This window comes from Struthio camelus, chromosome 1 (genome assembly GCF_040807025.1).
Source record: "Struthio camelus isolate bStrCam1 chromosome 1, bStrCam1.hap1, whole genome shotgun sequence".
Lineage (NCBI taxonomy): Eukaryota > Metazoa > Chordata > Aves > Struthioniformes > Struthionidae > Struthio > Struthio camelus.
In genome coordinates this window covers 213,111,415-213,133,694 of record NC_090942.1, presented here as the reverse complement: position 1 = coordinate 213,133,694, position 22,280 = coordinate 213,111,415, and the positions used below count along the sequence as shown (strand labels likewise).

General features: G+C 40.7%; 1 protein-coding gene across 4 annotated transcripts in view; it reads left to right on the top strand.

Annotated features, from left to right (window-relative positions):
* The window catches only part of MTNR1B (melatonin receptor 1B), a 58,691-nt gene extending 44,600 nt beyond the window's left edge, over window positions 1-14,091 (top strand). The window contains exons 3-6 of one of the 4 annotated variants that reach the window (XR_011138749.1): window positions 30-115; window positions 5,493-5,660; window positions 8,124-8,331; window positions 9,180-14,091. The gene's annotated coding sequence lies outside the window, so the exon portion shown is untranslated. Of the gene's footprint in view, window positions 1-29; window positions 116-2,138; window positions 4,811-5,492; window positions 5,661-8,123; window positions 8,332-9,179 lie in introns of those variants that run through there. The other 3 variants (XR_695849.2, XR_011138747.1, XR_011138748.1) reach the window with 3 other exon arrangements.
* Window positions 14,092-22,280: the final 8,189 nt, after the last annotated feature.

Sequence of the window (22,280 nt, the reverse complement as noted above, 5' to 3'; positions counted from 1 at the left end):
CATATTGAATCTTTTGTAAAAAAAATTAGATACTCTGAATGTAACAGCTGGATTTGAAGGCTGAAGCCACAAAGAAGGTGATCAACTGTAACTCTCTCTGGATCTAGTCACAGAGGTAAGACTGTCACAGCTATTAACTGCAGAGACTGTTGTGTTCAGCTATAAAGGCTTAGTCCTTGTGACAGCTGGGATGGTTCTATGGAATATTTTTGGTGTCCACTCACAGAAGATGTTAATCTCACATTCTTGTGCAGGCAAAACTGCAAATGCCTTGATGGCTGCAGAATGAACTCTTGAAATTGCAGCATAAAGAATCATTCCTTGGTAGAATGAAGAAGATCTGACCACAGTAATGGCATTTTAAAAATAATGTTTTATGTCTGAGATACATACCAACCAATTCCACTCTTCTTCCTACAATGCGATACAATCAGAACTAAATGCATGCCAGCTAAAATTATAGGCGGTGGCAAGTGAGGTCCACTAACGGGACAGGTTTGCTTTTTAATTACATATGCATGAACAGTCGGGTTTTGCACTTAGAAAAGACAAAAAGCCTGTGAAAACAAGCCATTTGACCATTGTTTTAAATTGTTTCATACTGAAACCTTGTAGGTGGTCATGTATTTCCATATGTTTAGTGTAATTGCAGCCATTTCATCCTGGAAAAAAAATGCAAAATACTTTGGAAAATTCCACAGGAAAAAGTAATACAATCCTACTCCAAAGCAAAAGACACCCTCCTGAAGAGTTCTGCACTCTGCAATTCCTAAGCTAGCTCAGACACAGGGTACAGTTTCAGAAGTCCCCACAAGAAACTGAAGACACACGTAGAATAACACGAGAGCAAAATGTAGAAGATTGCCTATGGACACATAATGGTTTCCGGTCATAGACAACTTTTTATTTTTTCCAAAACACAGAGCTTGCTTGATGCAACCATAAAAAAAATGCACAGATAGGCCAGGCTCAGAAAGCACTTTGGCAAGCCAAGTTGTTGCTGCAGCTGTTGCTGCTCAGGATGGATGGCTTGTGGGAAGATAAGACCACAGTTATTGCTAGTAGGAAAGTGATTCCTTCAGTAAATACTGTCACGATCACTCTCCCTCCTATCTTCTGCTGACATTAAATCTCAAGGGATCTATTTGTAGTTCTTCAATGCCTTTGTATCCCTTTCTCCTGCTGCTCCCTTTCCCATATCAGGATAATCTTGGCCAATCCTCATTTCCCCAGCCTTGGGAAGGATGATTTGCTTACATGGCTAAGGAGCCTTAAACTGGCTCTGCATCTGACAAAATCAGTTCTCCGGGAAAGACAATCTCCCTCATAGCCTCCTGAATCACAGAATGGTTTAGGTTGGAAGGGACCTCTGGAGATCATCTAGTCCAACCCCCCTGCTCAAGCAGGGTCACCTAGAGCATATTGCCCAGGATCACATCCAGACGGCTTTTGAATATCTCCAGGGAAGGAAACTCCACTACCTTTCTGGTCAACCTGTGCCAGTGCTCAGTCACCCTCACAGTAAAGAAGTTTTTTCTCAGGTTTAGGTGGAACTTCCTGTGGTTCAGTTTGTGCCCGTTGCCGCTTGTCCTCTCACTGGGCACCATGGAGAAGAGACTGGCCCCATCCTCTTGACACTCCCCCTTCAGATACTTGTACACATTGATGAGATCACCTCTCAATCTTCTCTGCTCCAGGCTGAACAGGCCCAGCTCTCTCAGCCTTTCTTCAGAGGAGACATGCTCCAGTCCCCTCACCATCTTGGTAGCCCTCCGCTGCACTCTCTCCAGTAGCGCCACGTCTCTCGTGTACTGGGGGGCCCACAATTGGACACAGTACTCACATTACCCCAGGTGAGGCCTCCCCAGGGCTGAGGAGAGGGGCAGGATCACCTCCCTCCACCTGCTGGCAACATTCTGCCTCATGCACCCCAGGAGACCATTGGCCTTCTTGGCCACAAGGGCACACTGCTGCCTCATGCTCAACTTGGTGTCCACCAGGACGCCCAGCTCCTTCTCGGCAGAGATGCTTTCCAGCAGGTCAACCCCCAGCCTGTCCTGGTACCTGCGGTTATTCCTCTCTAGGTGCAGGACCCTGCACTTGCCTTTGTGGAACTTCAGGAGGTTCCTCTCCGCCCAGCTCTCCAGCCTGGTCAGGTCCCTCTGAAGGGCAGCACAGCCTTCTGGTGTGTCAGCCACTCCCCCCCAGTTTAGGATCATCAGCAAACTTGCTGAGGGTGCACTCTGTCCCTTCATCCAGGTCACTGATGAATACATCTTGCATTCAGTGTAACCATTTTTGTTATGTTTTGGGGCAATTATTACCAAAAGAAAAATAACATTTAGAAGAGATTCTAAAATAAAGTCTACTTCTGGCTTTAAATATTCACATCTGTGTGGTAATCAGTACATGAGCAGCTATACAGTTTCCCTGTTAATTCGCATAAAACTCTAAGATTCATAGAATCACAGTTTACATTGGTAGGGACCTGCAGAGGTCATCTAATCCAGTTCCCTGCTCAAAACAAATCCAATTAGATCAAATTCCTCAGGACTGTGTTTAGTCAAATCTTGACCACCTCCAAGGACAGAGATTACGCAGCCTCTCTAGACCGGTCAGTATTTTGTCATGGCTATTTTTTTTCCCGATATCTAGTCGGAATTTCCCATGTTCCAGCTTCTGTCTGTTGCCTCTCATCCTATCCTTGTGCACCTCCAAGATGAATCTAGCTCCATCTTCTCTGTATCCTCTGATCAGGTAGTTATAAATAGCAGTAAGATCTTCCCTTCATCTTCTCTTTTCTAAACTGAACAAACCCAGCTCTCTCAGCACTTCCTCGAATGTCCTCTGCTCCAGCCTCCTGATCAGCTTGGTGACCTCCACTGGACTCACTCCAGTACATCAATATATTTCTTGTACTGGGGAACTCAAAACAAGACAATACGACAGATTTGGTGTTATAAGAACCTAATAGGTGGGAAGGATCACTTCCCTAGACCTGCTAGTAGTGTTCTTTCTAATGCAGCTCAAGAAGTTGCTGGTCTTTGCTGCAAAGATGCATTGCTGGCTCATGCTCGGCTTGTTCTCCAGCACCCCCAGGTCCTTTTCTGGCAGAGCTGCTTCCTAAATGGCGGGGCCCCACCCTGTCCTTTGTATCGGAGTATCCTATTCTAGATATAAAACTTTGCGCTTGCTCTTATTTAACTTAATGAGGTTGCTCTCAACCCATTTTTCCAGCCTATTCAATCCCTCTGAAGAGCAGCTCTGCCTGCCAGTATATTGACTGCTCTCCTCAATTTGGTGTCATCCGTAAACTTGCTGAGACTGCACTCATCACTCATCATCTGGGTCATTAATAAAGACATTAAACAGTATTGGTCCCACTATTGATCTCTGAGGGACTGCGCTGGTTACTGACTTCCAGATGGACTTTGCACCATTGACCACAACCCTCAGCACAGGCTAATTCTTGATGATCCAAACTGAGTGTATGTCTCACTAGGAGAGATATAGGAGACTCTGACTGGAAAGTAGTGTAATATCCTTAATAACAACTTATTTCATCAAATGCTAGAGTATGTTCAAGAGTAAATATTTTGTGAAGGAATCAATCAAAAAGGATTATCAGATTTTGAGGCTTTTTCCTCTTCTTAGCTTTTAGTAGCAATTTAGGGACTTATTCTAAAAGCTGTTTTTGATATTGAAAAAGTGAATATCAAATTCCACCTGGATTTTCCCCCAGCTGGGCATTTTATACACTTTCCAAACTCTTCATTGCTGCCAAGCAGACCTTTAGCCAAAAGTCCATTGAATTAGTCTGGTTTAAGCAGCTGTGCCTATGTCTCTTAAGGTTAAAGCATCCTTGTCAGAAGTTACTCTTAGCCGTACTACTACAACTACATCTATTTTATATATTTGCTTTATCATTCACTTTATTTAACAGATGAGGAACCAGAAATATTTCTATAAAGTGCACGTAATAAATAATTTTACAAAGTACATGCAAGATTTTCCAAATTGCAATGTATACACTAATCCCATATACTTTAGCTTTAATACAATAATCCATATAACCATGAGCTAGTGATCCCAATGCTTTTTAAATACTAGGCCCTAATTCCATCTTTAATCAATCCAGCTTTTCTGTTATGCTTTAATCACTCTGCTATCTGAAGTCAATGCAAGTTTTGTCTTCATAGAGCTAGATTTCTGAAAGTGTTAATTAGTCTTAATCCAGCACTTAACGCAATAGTATATCATGAAATACGAATTTCAAGTAACATTACATCATTAAATATTGTCTATCAGAAGATTTGCCCTTTCTTCTGAAGTGGCATTAATCTTTAAATAGAGTACCACTTTGCAACACCATGAAAGCCTGTTCTGCTGCGGAATTTCAAGCAGACATTTAGTGCTTTACAATATTTTATATAATTAGCAGATATGAACCATCGAAAAGCTACTGCAGCTATACTGCTGTGCCATTGGCTACAACTCTCAGCTTTTAGCTGGAAATACAGAAAGTGAATCCAATGGCAGTAATAGCCCTCTCTGTTGTATATCATAAACAGATATGGCACTGAAGTCATCTGCGTTAAGACACACTGGGCCTACTTCTTTTTTTCCCAGATCTGTTTGTGTGGAGAACAATTTTTTCAAAAAACACAACCGTTTTCCATATATAGAGAGCACCTTTCAAATGCAATAGATGCAACAAATCATGCTGCCTCGAATGCCATATAATCGGGGAAAACGTATACAGATCCTTGACTTCGATGCTGCATCTCATTCTCCAGTTACTTTTCAAAGGGTACTTTCACTTTTTGAATAGCTAATTCTATCAGCTCAACTTTTCCTGTGCAAATAATGTTGCATGAATTGAACTGAAACCTGTGAAGCTAGAATAGTGTTATTTGTAAGAATTTGCTGTGCTTCTGACACATTTAATTCAGTGTCCTCCTACCTCTACAACTCCAGAGGAACTAAGGCTTTGTAAGAACATGACTTTTGTTTGGCGAGCTAAGAAAGGGATTTTAAAGTATACTTGAATACGTCTCTCTTAGTTAAATATAATTAAGTAACTTCAGAAAAAGAGAGTGATCTCTTCTTCATAGTTTGTTGATTGAAAGCATTTGAAGTTGCAGGGATCACCAAAGAACCTAAATACAAATCATGACCCAGCCATTAAGTTATCTAGAAGTTCTTAAGATTTTATTAATGAGGATTTGAGCACTGCCAAATCTATTCTTGGTGAGAAATTAGTACTTTCAAGAGTCATCTGCTGCAAATACATGCGTATCTCCCTTTTCCAAATTCAAATCACTCTTGTCAATCTCCAGTCCATTACACAGCAAATAGAATAGTGTGTAAGAAATAGGGAAATTGCTTTTCTCATTCCTGTTAAATACTACATCTGTGCTACTCCAATCATTTTCAGGAACACTCTCTAAAATGAAAAAAAGCAGTTAAATGTCTTAAAATTATTATTACAGGTTTCCTGAAGAATAATACAGAGATCTGTACATCCACGTAATTCAATACATGACATGTGCGCCTTCTAGACATCACATACCGCACACATCACCCTCTCTGAGACAATAGTAGTGAGAATCTCTGTAAAAGTAACAAGCACTGCACAGCTGGCTGCATATGAAACCCAGGTAAGTAGATTTTCTGCCTTTTTTTTGTTTTTGTGTTTGATTTTGTTTTCCACTGCTGTCTACCCATTTGCTAACATTTCAAATCATATTGCCTTACAAAGCAGAAAGCCAAGTAAGAGGTCAGATCATAATGGGTACATGGAAAAATTTATTATGAGCTGCTGCAAGATGAATAATCAAATGCACAATACGTTTCTGCTCCTCAGAATAATGAGAATCTAGTCCTGAAAACAGCCTCTCTTCCCATCGCTTTTACAAAATCGGCACCTCATAATCTCTAGTGAACATCTCACACCCTCCCCTGGTGATGAGCAAATGTGTCTAAACCATATTTTACAGAATATACCGGCTTGTTCAGAAAATCTGTGGTGAAGCAGACCCAGGATGGCTCAATGACTACAGAAACAGTATATACTGTCCTTCTGCTCTAGTGCTACCACTAACATTTGTACTATGAAACTGGATGTTAATGAAAATACCTAAGTATCATAAGAGTCATGATAAAATCAAAGTGTTAGAAACAAACAAATTAAAATAGGAGTGTTTTTTTTTCACATGATATTTCTCATAAGTAGTTTCAGTGGGATAAATGAAACAAAGCTAAAACATTCGGTATTTTTCTTGGCTACATGAAACTCCAAGTGTAGAGTATTGGTTAGATGTCTTACAAGATTGTTTACAAGCATTAGTTTTGCCTGATTAGGCAAGGCCCACTCATGACCAAGGTAACTGAAAGAGTCAGCCACTTTTGTCAGCTTTTGGTTCTGGCTTCCTCCTATTTGCTCCGTTGAGACCTTGGGATATGTTCGCACACAACTCTTAAAGGCACTCTACAACCTCAAGCATTTATAGACCACACTGAAGCATCTGAAGAGAGAACAGTGGCTCCACTATGTGTGATTCCTTGTTTCTTGGGATTCTGTGTTTCAAAGGAACTTGAATCTTTTGGGGACTGTATTTCGCATTGGTCTCTTACTGCTCAAATGTGTGGGTGAAGGAAGACCTTAGAGTTGCTACGCTCTACACAAGCAGGATGGGATTAACTCATTATTTATCTAGTGGCTAAATCACCTTGAGTCTTTAGGAGAGAGGCAATTAGGAAGTCAAGACATACTAGCTATGTTAGGAAGTCTGATCTTAGAGCTTGCACTTGGCCCACAACCTGTAGAAATTTCACACTCAGTCCTGTAATCCTGTTCTCTCAGTTTAAAAGTAAAATGGCCACTTGCACTAGCAGAAATGGGATAAAGGGATAAAGCTTTCCATAACACAAATGACATTTCATCCTATTTTATCATTCAACAAAAGCATGGAAATATGGATTTTTTTTCTGCTAGAAACACAAAGACACCAGAGAATATTTGTAATCATGATGCTAATAAAAACAAAAAAGTTTCTTTCATTTTTCCTTCATACATACCTGCCTATTTTTTAAAAGAGGATATGTTTTAACCCTATGTACACTGAATTTGTAAGTCTTTCTGTATTAAGAAACTAGTTATTTCTTTAGGAGCTCTGTGTTATCAGAAGAGGTACACACTCTTTGGAGGATAAGAATAATTTCTCATTAGGCCATAAATAATTAACATAGTCTTTGTTTCCAAAGTCCATAAATGGACTATTTTGTTTCCAAAATGACTTGACTGTTGCATTTAGGCAGTTACTGCATAACATTAATCAGGTAAATTGTAACTCAGGTAACTTAAAAATGGGGAAAAATGAGCTCTGAAATACTTTTCAAAGAAAATTCTTGGTAAGTAGACTCTTCATTACTTTCACGCTTAATGTGTGGCTCCTTTTGTTTGTACTAGATCAGCTGATAGACCTCTTCATCTGCAGTATGAAGCATCAGGAAAAGACAAAGCAAGTGCATAAGTGGTATTTAGGAAAGTAGGATCAAATATTTTGTTTGGAGCTTTCATATTCCTTCTCTACTGTAGGAAATCTGACAATAATAAGGGCTAAAGCATTTCTTATGGTTCTCCAGAGGCATTAGCTGCTGGAAGGATAATTGTTAGCTGTTAGTACAGAGATCAATGCTGCAGGTTTGATTGAGGATGCTGAGGTTATCCAATTGTTAAATTAGCTTATTTTGAATGAATGAGTAAATTAAGCCTAAGAGATCTCCTTCAGATGCCTGCATTCTAAGTAACTACGCTGTAGCTTGTTACGGAGCCCTGCAATTCTTCCTCAAGGCCTTTTTCATTTATGTTTACCAGGTTGTTATAGGCTGCAAGATTTACCTTATGAGTTTCAAAAGTCAATGATTCTCTCTCTTTGAAGACGTAAATGCCCTTTGTAAAAAATTCACATCCTCAACTTTGAAGTTCAGCAGAAGTATAGTATTTTTACACTTCATTTAAATGTTAATGTGTTATTTTCTAAACTTTAGACTTCTAAACTGCTGCACAATTTCTAGACTTCGAGATGAAAATTTTCATATAGAAATGACATTTCCTATAGGTTATTCAAAGTGAAGTCTCTGTAGTTACATGGAGGAGAAGAGGAAGACAAAGGTTTCAGCAGAAGAAAATATAACTGTATTCACAGGTGAAATGTTAACTGATTAGCTACACTGAAATGAAGACCAGTCATTCTGAAGCTGCATTTAGTGTTTATGAAAGGCACTGAAAAGAAGACCGTTTAAATTCCCTCTTCATCCACAAAACAGGTGAGAACTTTTACTCCATGCTGCCTAAGTAATAGTAATTACTGGTACACTTGACATATTTATACAAGAGACATATGTACAGTTTCTACACCCAAGTAGGTCCAGGCTGTCAATGATACTGCTAATATTGATGAAGGCTTTTGGTGCAGGGGGGACTTTCTACATTAGAGAGTTCATGTTGCAGTAGGATAGCAGTGATCATACACTGGTACTGTATGGCACCCATTCTTCCACAAGTATAAGGGCTTCGTAAACAAAGGGCAAGTAAAACCATCCTGGGATGTCTTCCTGCCTCATTTAATTGGAAAAGAAGTCTCTTGACCACTTTGGAAAGAACTAAGTCTTCAGGATCTCAAAGATGATATAAAAAATATTGGCTTTCAATTCTGTCAGTAACTTACTACTCACTTCAATCAGTGTACCTAAAAAATTTAAACTCCCTTTTCCTAAGACAGAAATAAACAGTGGGAGAGGTATAGATCTAGCTATAATCTGCATTTGTTTCCATACATTCAGGGAAATACCATGAGGGCACAATGACTATACGCAGCACACAGCATGAGGAATAAACAGGAGGAGTTAGAGATCTGTGTGCAGTCACAGGGCTATGATCTCACTGCGATTACGGAGACATGGCAGATAGCTTGCATGACTGTCATGTTGTCATGCTCTTTAGGAAGGACAGGCCAGGAAGGCCAAGAAGGCCAGGAAGGCCAGGAAGGAGAGTCACCCTTTATGCAACTGGAATGCATTCAGCTTTATGTATGAGTGGGTGATAAGCGGGGTTTACGGGAAAGGCTTAACGGGCAGATTAACATGAGTGACATTGTTGTGGGTGTTTGCTATAGCTCACCTGATCCAGAAGATGAGGCATTCTAGAGACAGCTGGAAGTAGCCTCACAATCACAGGCCCTGGTTCTCAGCGGGGACTTTAACCACCCTGATATCTGCTGGAGGAACAACACAGCAGGGCACAAACATCCCAGGAGGTTCCTGGAGAGCACTGATGACAACTTTCCGAAAAAGGTGACAGAGGAGTCAACCAGGAGGGGTGCTCTGCTCGTGCATAAGTCCACAGGCCCTGACGGGATGCACCCCCAAGTGCTGACGGAGCTGGTGGACGTCATTGCAAGTCCACTCTCCATCGTCTGTGAAAGGCCACAGTGATCAGCAGAGGTGCCTGAGGACTGGAAGAAAGCCAGTGTCACGCCAGTCTTCCAAAAGGGCAGGAAAGAGGAGCCAGGGAACTACAGGCCTGTCAGCCTGCCCTCCATCCCTGGGAAAGGGATGGAGCGGCTCATCCTGGACACCAGTTCCAAGCACAAGGTGGTGGACAAGAAGGTGGTCAGGAGTAGTCAGCACGGATGCACAGGGGGGAAGTCCTGCTTAACCAACCTGCTCGCCTTCTGTGACGGGATGATTGGCTGGGCAGATGAAGGGAGAGCAGTGGATGTTGTCGACCTGGACTTCAGCAAGGCCTTTGACACTGTCTCCCGTAATATCCCCAAGAGCAAGTTCAGGGCAGGCTGGATGAGTGGACAGCGAGGTGGATTGAGAAGTGGCTAGGTGGCAGAGCTCAGAGGGCTGTGACTGATGGCACAAAGTCTAGTTGGAGGCCTGTAGCTAGCGGTGTGCGCCAGGGGTCAGTACGGGGTCCAGTCTTGTTCCACTTCTTCACCAGTGACTTGGAGGAAGGGACAGAGCGCACCCTCAGCAAGTTTGCCGATGATACAAAGCTGGGAGGAGTGGCTGATACACCAGAGGGCTGTGCTGCCTTTCGGAGGGAACTTGGCAGGCTGGCGAGACGGCCAGAGGGGAACCTCCTGAGGTTCAATAAAAGGAAGTGCCAAGTCCTGCACCTAGGGAGGAATATGGCTAGTGATAGCATAAGAGGCAACGGGCACAAACTGAACCACACGAAGTTCCATCTGAACTTTTCCATGAGGAAAAACTTCTTTCCTGTGAGGGTGACGGAGCACTGGAAGAGGTTGCCCAGAGAGGTTGTGGAGTCTCCATCCTTGGGGACATTCAAAAGCTGTCTGAACAGAGTCCTAAGCAACCTTTCCAGGTGACCCTGCCTGAGCAGGGAGGTTGGACTAGATGATCTCCAGAGGTCCCTTCCAACCTCAACCATTCTGTGATTCTGAGGTACTTACTATACTTACTCCATCCAAAAGACTGATTTCTGGACCATCCATGAACACAACATGCTGTTAGATTTTTTTGGCTCCTGTATATAAGCCTGTCATTTGAGCATCTAACAGAGAGCTTGTTGAAGTGTTTTTGCTAGTGGATTAAGCCACATATCAGGCATATTAAGCTTCCAAACAGACTGGAGTATGAGAGGGCCTACACATTTCCTGATGCCACCCCTGTTTGCAGCAGGGCCGCATTTGTTGCATAATGAATTTCTGGGTAGCCCTCAAGGTGCAGCGCCTAGGTTCACTGACTGTAGCTTGGTTATGATTTTCCTAGGCTCCTTCAGCGTTATACGCTCTTAAGATGCTACACATGAAAAATCAGGTCCGGTCTTTCTCCACAGATGACCAAACACTGCAGTAGATTTTCTAGAATCATGGTGATATAAATCTAAAATAAATACATAGTACCAGGATAATAGCTATTTGTTCCTTTCTTTCATCTTAATTTTCAGTTTTTGATCTCATGGATATGAATATTCATACTTACCTTTTAATCTTAGAGTGAGGGTATTACACAGGGTAAATAATACTTTGCCCAAATATCCATTTCATCAAAGTTTCCTTTGAGATTAAAGTACTATTCACTATGATCAAGAAAGACAGAGCTGAATGCATGATTATCAAAAGGTCTACTGAGTCAGTCAGAGATTGCTTCATTTCAGTCAGACATCAGTGCAGTTTGCTATAGGCAAAACTCTCCTGCCCTTTGCAATTAGTACCATAAAAATCCATTTTAGAAGAAGACTGCACTCATACCATCTGAGAGGCACCGGAAGGCATTGGTTTTCTAAGGAAAAATGACTCCAGTGGCTCATGAGAGTAGGAAGGTAAAAGGCACAATACTATAACAACTTGCAGAGCCTACTGCTTCCTCCACAGCTGCCCAACTTCGATGGTCAGTAAGCATGGAGGCATGCATAGAAATGATCCTAGCCCTCTCCCTGCCATCTTCAAGATAACAGACTCACCCCTTTAAACAGGATGGAAGCAAGGGCTGCAATTCTGCCTGGTCTTTTCATGGGTCATACAAAAGAAAACCATTTTTTTCTTGGTCTTTGTCTAATAATTGTGGCCCACAGTGAAGACAGACTCAACTTATGTAGAAATGAAAGTCATCCACATCCCTTTTGCTTCAGGAATGTGGCTCCTTTTTGTCCTAATCTTACTGACCATCATGTTGGCAGGGTCAAAGATCGTTTAACATCTATTCTAAGAATGAGCTGTAGTAGTAGATTATCTTCCTCACACTGTATTGCAAATAAAAGCACAGCTAAGCTATGTATGTATGTAGTTGTTAAGCTATGTATGAAGCCTCCTGACTCTTTCGATATTGTTAAACAGAATCAACTCTCACTCCCCTATTCCCAGCCCCTCCTTTAAATTAGAAATGTCCAAGGGTGAGGTGAAACTTAAATGATGCTGTTTCTCTAACTAACTGCAGAGAATTTGCCAGTGATCACAATTACAGCTTGCAAAGCAAGCGACGCTCAGCAGAGAGCTGAGCATAATCCAGCTCCTTTATGCCAAGTAGGGATGCCTGCTTCATTGCACAAAGAGTGACACTTTCCCAACGTGGGACTGTTAAAGTCACCTAGATACACTGAACAGTAGCACGACCCTCATGAGTGGACTGGTCCCCTGATTTCGCCACAACTGCATTGTAGAGGTAGACTCTATATTCTCTGTCCTCCTCTCTTCTTTACCCCCTTTTCTACTATGCTCAAGACGCTTGACTCTAGATGTAGATGAAGTAGGCCATTGCCATGGGCAGCAGATCACCAGCAGTATTAAAATGGTTGCAGACAGACCAGCTAATTTGTCAATGCCAGAGCCCTAAGAAGTCAGTCTGAAGATGGTGTGAGGGTGCAGAAGGGATGAGCACCCTTCCAGCAGGAGCAGTCACAACCTCTCCCAACCTCTGCTAGTAGGATAAGCAGCAGACAGCTGTCGAGGACTCCACCCTTGGATTTTTATCTTCACTGTATGTCCTCCTTTTACCTTTCTCCTACCCATGGCAGGTGCCTCTCATCCTTGGTGAGGCACAATTCAATTTTGCCTGAGTGCAAAATTCAGCTTTGCCCATAGGTTTGAACATAAAGCCTGAAGTGCTGAGAAGTCCTATGGTGGTGTCAAACCACATTATAACAGAGGTGTTTGGTCCAGCACTCCATAGATCTACATTTTTATAAATTCATGCACATCTGCTCTCTGGCACTCTGCTTTTTTCTTTTCCTTCTTCGAGTGGTGGCAAAGCACAGTTCAGTGTGGAAGGGAATAGAGATTTAATCCCTTAGTTTTTATGGCAGGATTTGACCTGGGATTTTGTGAGTATTAAATTAGCTCGAACACACATCTTATTTCTTCCAGTCTTCTCCAGAAAACAGTGAGCAGAGAGCACAAAAATCCTTTCTATAAGACTCTGAGAAGCCTAAAGAGTGACTCCGAAGTGCAGCCTATAGTTCTTAGTATTGAAGCCATCTGGCTTGAACATCCTGTGAGAAATCTCCCTCTGTTCTGTATGGCCTCTCTCACCACACACACACCAGTGGAGAACATTTAGGGTTATCATTCAAATAAATATTCCTGGTATTATTCAGCCACTGCTGTACTAATGGACTAGTCCAACTGAAATGAACTAGAACCACATATAACCTGACTTGCTCATCCTAGTTTCATAGCAAACACTTTATCCTTTCTACCTACAAAGGTCTGAGGTAAAATCAATACTGTTTATGGAAAGGATAGGATATCAGTCTTAAGGTATTTCAGTTTAGCCATCTGTATGTAGATTTCTACATGTGAGCTCTTATTACAAAGAGAAGTCTGTACATCAGTTCAGCTCATCCCACGTTAGATCCCCAAGATATGATCCTGTTGCCTAAACATAGGTATTTAAAGCTGTTTACAATAACCTGAGGCTAATCTTAGCCATGTATGATGAAGGACCTATGGGAGATATGTATCCTACTGGAGAAACCTTAAGGCATTTCAAATCATTTAAGGTGCCTCTGCTTAGGCAACTTAATTTGGCTCTTCAGAGCTGGTCAACTGATTTGCTTTAAGGGTTCCATAGGTTTTACGACTGGATCTCAACCAATAATGTGAGCTTAGAAACTTGGTTCACATATGAATATCTTCATTGCGATGTCTTAATTTAGAAATGAATCCCATCCCTAGTGATTTCAGCTGCTATCAGATCTGATCGCAATGAAGTGTCGGCACCAATTCCCGCGCTGAAAGTAAGAAGGAGATAAGACTAAGCAGCAGCAAATTTTCTGATGGGCAAGAGGGACTGATGGACAGGCAGTAAGACCTCTTCTTGAGTTGTTTGTTTCTTTTAATCAAAAACAGCAACAACATCTAAACAAAAATCTCATCAGAAGAGTAATTTTTGCAAAGGAGTAATTAGGGAGGTGTATTCACTATAAGCAGAATCACTAGGCCCTCTGGAAGGTAACTAAATAAATATCTTGTGACATACTGTACAGCTGTAATTGAGGTCTGCTGTGGGGAAAAATGCTTTGAACAATTATTATTTACTCAGTAATTCAGAAAGGTCCTTTTTATTTACAGCCATTTAGGTTTATTAAGTAACTACACAGAGTATTCATACTGACTGCAGTCTGTTGACTATTTGCTTGGAAACAAACATAGTACATCCACAGCAGGTAAGTTAAACCTTGTATTATGTCGTCAGGATGGAGGTAAGAGCCTTTTACACAGCATTTAGAGACACCTCCACACAGATCTGAATTCTACTGCACACAGAGGAGTGGGCAGCTGCCTCTCCTTGACTAACTCAGAGGGGCTTTTCGTCCTCAGAATGAGGGTTTTCTGCAGGGAATCTAGCAAGAAAGCGTCAAGTGAAATCAGGTAGGCAGCTGAAATACAAACTTCAAGGGAAATGTTTAGGACTTTTAAGCTTTGCAACACTAACAATAAAAGACTGACACTGAGGAGCACTTTGAATTTACGTTGCTGTGTTGTAGTGGGCTCCAGAGATTCTGAAAGTGCTAGGTAACTCCATGGGCCATAGACCAGTTAGTTCTGAGTATGGTCTATATGTCCTTCAAAATTAGGTCAGTCTGACTCCACTAACAACACATCATATTTTCAAATTTCTCCTTATTCCTATATTTCCACTTTCTTGGAGAAAACAGTTCAGATAATGAGTAGTTCATCAGCTTCATTTCAGGCAAGCACCTTTAGTATAAACACCTAGCAGTACAGCCACTACATTTAACAAGTGAATTACTTAAATTGATTAACTAATTAAAAAAAAAAAGATAATAATTATGTATTTATTGTAATTTAAAGCATAACAAAGCATTCTTCTAAATCTGTGTGTTTTCAGTCTTTTTCTTGTAAAAGAAGAATCTTAAACTTCTAAAAAATTTTCCCAGCCAAAGTATGTACTCCTACAAAACATGTGGGGTGTACAGCTAACGTGTGAAGGGCTTGACACACGCTTCCACAAACTGTCAGCTTTCTGAGAATGAAAAAAAGAATAGTTCCTAATACAACTTGGGAAAATTTGTCTACTCTTCGTCAGAAAGATGGGGCTGAGGTTTAGATCACTATTGCTTATGCTCTCCTTTTAAACTACCTGTTAGGCTAGAGTAAATCCCAACAATCACTCAGTCTTGACTTTTCAGTAGTTTATACACAAAATTAATTTGAAAACTAGCTGTGCATGCAATAGTAGAACCTTTTCCTAAATGTCCCATATATATTATCTGTATGCAAAATATCTTAAGATTGATTTCACACATTCTATCCTGGCTGTGGCTGATCCTGATGAAGAAATCTCCATCCTTAGCCTATGTCTGCCTGCTGGTCACCACTCTTCACATCCATTGGCATAACTGTTTGAGTAATTGCTTCCTAACAGAATTCAGTCAATTCAACTAGGACTAGATTCAAAAGACCTAGTTTAAGCTGTTTAAAAGAAGCTAAATCATGTCTGATGGATTAAAGAGCAATTGCACAAGCACTCCTGCTGGCTCATCTGAGATATGATCATCATAGATGGGAAAGAGTTAAAAGCAGATGAGTGCAGGCTAGAGGGTAATAACATTTTGGGGGGCTCAGCAGCAGCCACAAGTGGATGAGTGAGTCTGAACTACAGTCAGTGGTGGAGAAATAATTTGACTCTGATGAAAGTATGCAGAATAAAGGGTTTTAGAAATGCATTAAAAGTGAGCAGCGATGAAGACCTGATGAGCTAAATTTTGTTTTCAGCATATATAGGGAATTTATTGCCCCAAAATAGAGAGTAGAAGAATATTAAGGACAGTATAGTGAGGTTCAGAACCAGTGTAAGTAGCTCACTGAAGAGTGATGCAACAAGGGCAGCTGTATTGAGCTTTAAAGCCACCTGACCTCAGATCACAGAATCATAGAATGGTTGAGAATGGACCTTTAGGGATCATCTAGTCCAACCCCCTGCTCAAGCAGGGTCACTGGGGGCTTGTCCAGGATTTGAACCCAGGATGGCAGACAACACTGAAAAATCCTTGTATTCCAGTAACTAATGTCATATGAAGTCACATAGAACAATCTGCTTTTACCCTTCCTCTTGAACAGGAAGAAGCTGAGGAAAGACAATATGAGTTTGAAATCACAGTAGGAAAAGATGACATTCTTTCAGATGCCTTGCAGGCACACTAGAGTGATTGGGCTCTTGGACAGCCTGTGTTCCAACCAGCCAACCTGCCTGAGGTAGGAAGTACAGAAGCAGGTGAACATAAAATATCATTAAGCGTTGTTGAAACCTCTTTGCAGTTGTTACATTGACTGAGTCAGGTTCAGCCTTGCGTATGAGTTCAATTTTCATTTTATTTTAAAAATTTAAGGAAAAGAAATAAAAGTGCAGTTAATGCACATTTAGAAAAACAGCTTAGTGGGCAGTCTAGAGCTGTGATAATAATTTTTCTCTTCAGGAATTTCTCTCCTCTCTACTGAGAAAAGCTGACGGGGGGAGGTAGAGTTCCCTCTGACCTCTTCTTTACTTCTGAGAAGTCTAATAAAGAACTAGCTCTATCTGTGTGTAAGCAACAGGTGATATGTGCTTTTTGACAAAATAAAGCTAAATCTTTTAACATTGTAAGTGCTACACTTCAGAAATCTAATAGTAATAGTTTCAAGAATCCAGTCACAAGCTCAGGATTGAAGAGGTGACGATACTACATAAAAGTTTTGAGGACTGAAAATGTATGCTTTTGTAGTTCAGTCTGTCCACCCATCTGCCAGCATAAAGGAGACTTCCGGCTATTTATCTGTCTCTCATTTAGGAAATTTTTAGCAGCTGCATAAGTGTCTGGCTACTATGATCAAACACACACAGGGATTTCTTGGGGGTGATCTTGCTAAATCATTTTCTTATAAGTGAATCTCAAATCAGAGCAATGCTAAAGAAGTGCTAAAAATAACAGGATCGCCTGTCACATAATTTGTTAGACTGTAAGGAGGCGTGAAACTGATAAATTTGGAGAATGAATGGCCAGATTATCCCTTAAATTCTTTGCCGGGAGCTAAGATGCATCTAGGTGAAGACCTTGCACTCATTCCACACAAGAAGGGGTCACTCACAATTTTTACATAGGGTCTGACAGCACAAGGAATCAAAGGGAGGATTAGAACCAGAAGCAAATTGGATTCAGGCTAAGATTAGAAGAACTGATTGTTGGTGCTTAAATTTTCTAGTCACTAGAGAGAGTGAGCAATCCTAGTCTCCTGCTTTGTTGGACAAGGACTTAACTGAGTGGAAGCCGGAGAAGAGTCAAATGCACACATTTCAGGCTTTGGGTGAAACTTAATACATTGCTTCTAACATACCGAGTAATAACCAGAAACATATTGCTGCTACTGGAGGGAGCAAGTATGAGGAAAAGGCAGATGAAAACTGAAGGACAGTGAAGCTGGGTACTCAGATTAAAATTACCTGCTAGCAACAGAGCTCAGAGGTGTTGGTGTGCACTTGAACAGCCAGTACTGAAGCTGGAACAGAGGAAGAGAGGAAGGAAGAAGGAATTGTTATGGTGGTCCTGGAAATTTTTCCAGAAGTTAAAAGCATTCAGCAAATCATCAGCTCAGCTTTGCTTCTTGACTGGGTGGCTGAGTGAAATGGAAATGGCTTTCACTTCCATGTGTTCTTCACTGCTGGGCCATATGCCAGGGCTACTATTTCCAATTGCTCCTGACTTGGTTAAAGATTAGGTTCCACAAGCTGACCTCCAGTCCCTTCACCTCTCATGCAGCATTTTGTCAAATGAAGGACTTGCCCAAAGCCACTGATGGGTATAATGAGCAAAAGCATCTATATGGGGACACAAATAGGTCTATGTTAAATGTAGATTTCCATTGTGATGTGATTTCCTTTAAAAAATAAAATAATGATTTATTAAAATATTGATTCGAATGAAATTTTACACAGTTAAGTGGATTTTACTCATCATTTTTACTCTTTCTCATCTCTCTTTTTTTTCCATTTTAAGGAATAAATACACCAGATGTTGGTAATACTGGAATGCTGCACCTAAGACTCCAAAGTGACAATTCTCAATTTCATTACTCTGAAATGAATTCCTCCCATTGGACTAGAAGGACTCACAGGATCAGCCAGCTCTTATCAGCACAGCCAAGTCCTCACTAACTAAGCTCTCTTGACCTACATAAGAGGACAGTGCTCTTTCTTTGGAGACTAACATCACAGCTTCGAAATTACTGCATATATTTCCAAAATGTGGAGACCTTCATGGGGATATTTCTTTAATAATTATTCAATAAATAGTTATGAGGGGATCTTCAATAAAATGTTAACCACTTGAAAGCAGGAGACTACAGACCTTTCTCTTGGAGGCACAAAACGAAGCATTTCCCACGAGTAACTTTTGGCAGTCATTCCCGACTTCACAGGGCTGGAGAGATGGTTACCACCACCGTAGACACATTCATTATATCTCACCTCTACTTTTTTACTACTAGGCTCAAAGTAAAATGAAAATAAAAGTACACCTTTATAAAGAGAGAGATTCAATCTGTCACTTTAGTGAGCTACAGTATTTTCCTAACACTTACTGCAGCTAGAAATAGGTATTGTTAAGAGCAACACAGTTGTCTGAAGAATGAAATTGATCTTTGGGTAGATTGCCAGGGTAGATAGGTTCAGTTTCATCCCTTATTGTCAGGAGAGGTCAAGCATAAGCATTCTGTTTTAACAGACAGCATCTGAATCACAGACTTCCAAAAAAAATGACAATCTAAACACAGTGGCAGTTTAAAACCACAGCTGCATAATGTTTTTGTGCAATTACCCTACTATGACAAAAAACTGAGTACACACAATTTGTGTGAGGTTTTTTTGTTCTCCACCTTCCCTTTGAAAAAATATTTGTCATTTTATCTCTTCCAAGGTTAAAGAAGACAGCTCTGAATATTGTGTATAAAACATATTGGTTACACCAATTCTGAAAAGAAAATGCTACACTTATTTTTCTTTATTTACATGGTTACAGCATTCTTAGTTGGAGCCACTTTTATTCGGATTCAGTGTGAAGGACTGAAAAACAGACTAGGTCAGCCTTCTTCAGTGAATACATCTTATATAGCACCTCTTTTGGTACTGTGAAATCTATGTTAATTTGTTTATTTTTTATCTGAGAAATATGAGGCAATTTTCCACATCCTCTGTATTGATCCTTTCTTCTGCTCTCAAAGAATCACAGAGTCACAGAATGGTTGAAGTTGGAAGAGACCTCTGGAGATCATCTACTCCAAACCCCCTACTCTCCCCGTCTTCTCCGCTAGCTAGGCATTGAGCATTCCCCAAATGTTCTCAAGTCCTGTCTTGAGCGTTCCACAGATTTTGAAAAACTTAGCATAGAACTCCACTTTTGCACCTCTTGCATCTCCCTCAGCAAGGTATAGAGGCAATGAAATATGAAGAAGCTGATCAACCAACCAGTAAAAATAATGAATGTGTAACTGTCCAGGCAAGAAACTCATGAACCATCTTAAAGAGGAAAGTGATCTCCTAAAATGATAAGATGAAAGATGAGAAACTGCTTGTGGAAACCTGGAGGAAGTACAACTGGTTTGTGATAGAAAGGAGGGGGCAAAGTCTTACTGAATCAGCAATCAGTGCAGCCCTGACCTAAACGAGGAGGTGCAGCTACAGAGCCAAATCACTGGTTGTAAGCGTGCATCCTTCCGGCTGATACTCCATGAACACCTATGGTTCTCTCCCCCTCAATAAATTTGTGTCCACAAATATAATTGAGAAAGAAAAGAACCTGTGGATATCAGATAAACAACAGTATCCTTGGCTCAGGATGAAGTACAACCCAACCCTCACACCAACCAACCCTTCAGTTCATGCAGTCATAAAATATTCCGAGTTTTTTTAACGAATTGAACAGTTCTAGTAGGGAATACTATATCCGCTGTTGGAAACCAAGGCATAGAGAAGTAAGCAATTTATGAAGGTCAGAGAGCAAATATAAAGAGACTAGACAAGAGGAGTCTTGATTCCTCCGCACAGGTGAAAGCATCCTCAGTGCTTTCAGATTCATCAAGGCTATGTTGCAAGTGCTGTGTGTTTACAGAAATAAAGTAGAGTTTCATTTTTAATAACTCATGACTTGTGTTGCTTGGAAGCTAGAAACTGTATTGGAGCTTGGAACCCCACCATGCTCAGATACTGTCCACACACAGAGTACTGTCTGACTGGGCTGGATTTGCATCTAACAGCAAAAAGCAGATGGAAGAAAACCAAGATTACACTCTCCCTTTCACAAATGGGAATCAAGTTCTGGGAGAGAGCAAATGTTTTGCTCAAAGTTGTACAAGGCTGTGACAAAGCTAGGAAGTGAAGATAGATTATCTAAGCTCTAAGCAACTATCTGAGGGTTAGTTCCACCCTGTCTTGTCAAAAGGAACCTAACCTTTGAAAAGCAAGTCACATTCATTTAGTTAGGTCCTCCATTACTGAAAATTATGAAATCCTTGTGATACTTGATATAACAATACAAACTGCATCCACACTGAAATACCAGATATCACATATCGGGGCCTGGCCTCACCAGACATATGGAGGTCTTAGTATTCCTATTCAGAGATATATCCACAATGTAGTCAACTTATAGGCCATAGAGCTCCCACAGGAAGGAATAATGGAGACAGATAGTTCTGTCCTAGGTACTATGAGCATGGGATTTTAAGGCCCATATTTAAACAAGTCAATATGTTTGTTTAAAATATAAACAACAGCAACAAAAATACTGTGTAAATAGCAGTCTGTTTTGAACCCCATTTTGCAAGGACTACATAGGCACCACTACCAGAGACAGTGATTTCACAGCTATCTCAGGTATATCTGTGGAGGTAACCTGCTCTGTGTCTGACTTAGTTAGACTGCTGTGCACACCAAGGCTATTCTAGTAAGGGCGTTTTACTCTTTCCTGCTTATGCTGTTCCACTTTATATAAATCACCAAAAACTCAGCAGAAGAGCCAAAACATTCTTTTGATATAGTTGTTAAAGAAATCATTTATGATGTACGAAACAGGTTCACTGCCTTTGGCCAATAGATGCCCAATTCTTTTATTCAGATCTAAAAAAGAGCATCTGAAAGACCTGTTAGCAATACCCTGGTAAGTGGAGAGCTGATTGCCAGCACTTGGATGTCACCTGTTATTTAGATGGGGTTAATATACGTTAAGATGCAAGGGTTGGTCACAAATTTCCCATATTTGATGTAAGAGCTTAAGTTCAGTTACCAGTTGTTAAATTCATGAGAGACAGTCAAAAGGAGTCTTGTAGAAGCCTATTATGGGTAGACAAAAGAGCATGAGGCCCTGAGGCACCTGGTGTAACTTTGAAGGTGGCCCTGCTTGGAGCAGGAGGTTGGACCAAGAGTTGCCAGACATCCCTTCCAACTCGAGTGAGTGTCTGAGTCTGTGATACTCACATGTGTTGTGGGACAATGGCTGATTGTTTCACAGGCCATTGTGTCCTTTGGGGTTACAATCTTTCTGTTGTTTCTCTGTACTCAACAATTGCTTCCTCCTGCCTCCTGCCTTCTTACCTTTTGCCTTTCTATAAAAAAACCTAGAAAGCCTGCTTTTCCTTCAAATTCAAAACAGGAACATCTGCAAATTCTTGGAACATTTTCCTGGGCAGCAGCAAAGTTCTCTGCCCACATGTAAACTTCCCCAACACTAATGCAAATAAATAAATACTGTAAACTTCTAAATATAGTTCAATCTAGCTAATTTATACACTTTAAGGGATATCTGTAAGAGTTTCAAAAGTGATTTTGATCACCTCAATTTTGGATGCTCAGTTTGAGAAAGAAGCCTTAAGGGGGATGGATTTTGGAGGCATTAAGCAGCTGGGCCTCTGAAGAGCAACATCTTTTCAGATATGTTATTCTGTCCATCCAGAATTACTGGACAGTATACAACTTGTGGTCTTATATTCCATATCATTAGAATACAGTATACATCACATGGAAAGTAGTTTCTGTACATTTATCCAATACTAGGTGGTAGTTTCACAGGTCCAATACAAATACAATAAAAATAAAAGAGAACACGTTAAATATGTTAGTGGTAGATTTTTCAAGGCAATCAAAGCAATAAGTAAAAGCAAGTGGGGTTCATTCCGGGTTGTTAGCTCCAGGAGTTCATTTAAATGTATGACATTTGGAATATCATTAATATACAGTACCACAAAAACAAAATTGGA